We start from the raw sequence: 3,758 nt of genomic DNA, 5'->3' as shown, positions 1-3,758 counted from the left end.
TGGTGTTCCTTGGATGCTCTAGGTATTCACTAGGAATAGCCTTCCTAGATACCTTCCTAGTGACCCTGTTAGACTTCTTAGAAGCCTTGGTCACATCTCCTAGGTTAACTCTAGGGATTTCTTCCCTTGTGACCTTCTTTGTGACTTTCTTAGACTTCTTAAAAGTCTTAGTCACGTTTGTTGCAAAAATACTCTTGAGAATAACTTTCCTAGTATTTTTGACTTGACCATTTGACCTAAGGTTGGTTCCATAATTATATGGAACCATGTGATAAGAAGGCACATCCTTTTTAGTTTTTGGTTTGTATCCCAAACCCCTAAGGCCCTTGGACGACCCTTGTTGTGCTAAACCTAGACTTTGCTCATTTTGCCCTTTTAAGATATTTTCTATCCTTTTTAAGATCTTTTCCATTTTATCAAGCCTTGACCTCAAGACTTGATTTTCCTCCCATAACTTCCTAGATTTTGATTTATCTTTAAATTCTTGAGCATTTTTATTTCTAGGCTTATAACTATGGTCCTTAGTGTTATTGCCTAACATTTTTCCTATCTTCCTAACCCTAGGTGTAGTAGTCTTAGCATGGAGAGTCATGTGTTTTTCTTTAATGCTATCATGCTCCCTATTTTTATGGTAAATAGCATTAAAATGATATAAATCAGAACTAACATGCTTTTTACCATTATTTAAAAGGGTAGACACAATAAATGATACCTTTCGTTTTACCTTGGAGGCTCCCCCTTGACTCATGCTTCCTCCTTGAGCCTTAACCGCTTTCTTCCCCTTGGGACATTAACTCCGATAGTGTCCCTTTTGATTGCAAGAGAAGCACACAAATGTGCTCCTTGCTCTTCTTTGTTCCGGGAGCAGTCTCTTTTGGCTTCTTCTTTCCCTTTGGTGTCACTTGGCCCTTCTTCTTGGCCAATTTAGGGCACTTGCTCTTGTAGTGCTCATGTTCCCTACATTCAAAACATATGATATGTTGTTTATTTTTATTTGAAATATTTATACCTTCATGTGTAGGGATGGCATCTTCTCCTTTTTGATCCGGATGTAGAAACTTCCTCTTGTTCCGACAATGATGCTCCTCCAATAAATTTGACTCGACTTGTGGAGGTGGAAGCTTCTTCATCCTCTTCTTCTCTTGACCCGGATGTAGAGACTTCTTTTTCTTCTTGAACCAGTGTCAATGAAAATTGCTCCCTCTCAATCCTAGAGGTGGAGGCTGTTGGTGCAGGAAGCATCCGACGATCGAACCTTAGTTTTGATAATGGCAAAGGATTCAAAGTTAAGTTAGTGTGTGATCTAACATGTTTGAATGAGTGTTTCAGGAAAGTCCTAGCTGCGGTTAGGCAGGTGAAAAATCCTAAGGGGTGGTAACCTTAGGTCCTAGGGGGCGGTAACCCTAGGTGGAGGAAAACCCTAAGGGGCGGTAACCTTAGGTCCTAGGGGGCGGTAACCCTAGGTGGAGAAAAACCCTAGGGGGCGGTAACCCTAGGTCCTAGGGGGTGGTAACCCTAGGCGAAAAGTCCAGTCGGTTTGGAGGACCGGACTGGCATCAGGTAATCTCTCCTGAGGGGAGTAGGTGAGGACGCGTTCCCCGTAGAGGGAACAGTAGGCGTCGGGTCGACCTAGGGTTTCCGGTTGGAAATCCGAAGTCAGACTCGGACAGTCCGAAGACTGTCAGTTATTACTTACTGTGTTTTATCAGATTCTAACACTGTCTTGCAGGGTATTTTGCTCGGACTAACCTTTGTATGAGGAACCTGCTGGAAAAAGGTTGTCCGGGCGCCCGGGATGGATCCGGGCGCCCGGAGGTCCGGGTGCCCGGAACAGGTCCGGGCGCCCGGGACCAACTTTTATCCTTGCCGCGACTTCGCCACGTGGAGCATCCTGGTTGGTTGGCCATGTCACACTCCAGGCGCCCGGAAGGGATCCAGGCGCCCGGAACCTCATATAAAAGGAGGGTTGAGGTGCAGCTTCAAGAAAAACTATTCGACAAGCTTTCCTTCTGCTGTGTGCTGCTCAAGAAACGACTCTAAAGTGCTGTTACAGTCGCCGATGACCTAAAGCTTCAGTTATTATTTTGTTGTCGGTATTGTTTCAATTCCAGTTGTACTTATTTCCTTGTACTTATTCACGATATTATAGTTGCTGCCCACCGGAAGCGATCAAGGATCGCGGGCCTTCTAGTAGGAGTCGCCTTAGGCTCCGAACGAAGTAATTCTCTGTGTCTCTGTGTTTGACTGTCTTTATTCCGCTGCTTATTACTCTATTAGTTTCACGTACGATTTACGGATTTCGAAAAATGAAATAGCCACGAGCGCTATTCACCCCCCCCCCCCTCTAGCGCTTTCGATCCATCAGAGGCTTCATCATCTTCATCTTGTACATGAAACAAAGAGTATGGGTATTTTTCTTTTAGAATAAAAGAGAAATGGAAATAGAACCAAAAAGAAATAAAAATAAAGAGAGGTTAAGGTTTGAACCTTGAACCTCCCACAAAGGATAAAGTTAAATTGGTGTATGGTAACCACTAGAATAATGAATGATATATGAATAGAAAAGAATGGAAATTGTAGTTAAAAGTAAGAGTATAATTAAGTAAGGGAACAAGAGAAAAGCAAGTAGCTTTCCTCCTCTTCCTCTTGGTTAAGAAAAGAAGCAAGCAAAAGACAAGTTATCTTTCTTCCTTCCTTTCTCTATTTTCGTGAGAATTAAGAGAGTGAGAAGATAGAGAAGGCAAGGGGATGAATTGAGACACTTTTCGTCTCCATTGGAAATAAATAGGTATGAGAGAAGAAAAGGGAAAGAAAGTTGGTTAATTCTTCCTCCTTCTTCTTCCTCCTCCTTCTTTCTCCTTCTTCCTTCTCCACCGAAACCTAAAACTCTCCCTCTCTCATTTCTGAAAATCCAAGCTAAGGTTTTTCTTGCTAAGAAAAACTAATTCACAAGAAGGAGTCCTCAAGATCTACTCCTTACAAGCAAGAGAAGAAAAGAGAGAACTAGGAAGAGAAGTTTCTTCTTCCTCTTCACAAGGGTATCATCTTCCTTAGGAAAAACAAGCAAGAGGAAGTAAGTATCCCCTTACCTGTGGTACAAGTTGTTTATGTGTTTTCCATGAGGTTAGAATGCTTAAAAAACCTAGGATCATTTCTTGAAACTTTCGGCCAAGACATGAATAAAGGATTTAGAGAAGTTTAAGACTTAACTAAGCATGCTCACTATGTTCTTATGATATGTACCCTAGTATAGGAGTTAGTTAACGTTTCTTATGCTTGTATGCTTACCTAAAACTTAGATCCATGCTCTTGAACTTTCGGCTAAAGTGTGAATAAAAGATTAGGAAGGCTTAAGACCTAAACTAAACATGCTCACTATGTCCTTATGATATGTACCCTATGATAAGAGATTAGTTTGGTGTTTTTATGCTTGTATGTTGCTTTAAACCTAAATTCATGCTCATGAAGTGTTCGGCCATGATAGAGAAATTGACTAGGAGAGGTTAAAAATTTAGTCTACCATGATCATGACTTGCTTGCTAATATGTTATGAAGAGTACTTAGTGTTTTCACACTTGTATGTTGATTGGAACCTAAAAGCATGCCACCTAAGGGAATTAGGGTTTCGGCCATGATAGAAATGAAGACCTAGAAGTGTTTAAAAATTTAAGCTATTATGCTCATGACTTTCCTTATGAAAAGGTAGGAAGATTTCTTAGGGTTTCATGCTTGTAGGTTGTTTGGAACCTTGATATGTT

Source organism: Zingiber officinale, chromosome 3B (assembly GCF_018446385.1).
Source record: "Zingiber officinale cultivar Zhangliang chromosome 3B, Zo_v1.1, whole genome shotgun sequence".
Taxonomy (NCBI): domain Eukaryota; kingdom Viridiplantae; phylum Streptophyta; class Magnoliopsida; order Zingiberales; family Zingiberaceae; genus Zingiber; species Zingiber officinale.
The sequence above is the reverse complement of the archived record's forward strand: the minus strand, read 5'-3'. Positions refer to the sequence as shown.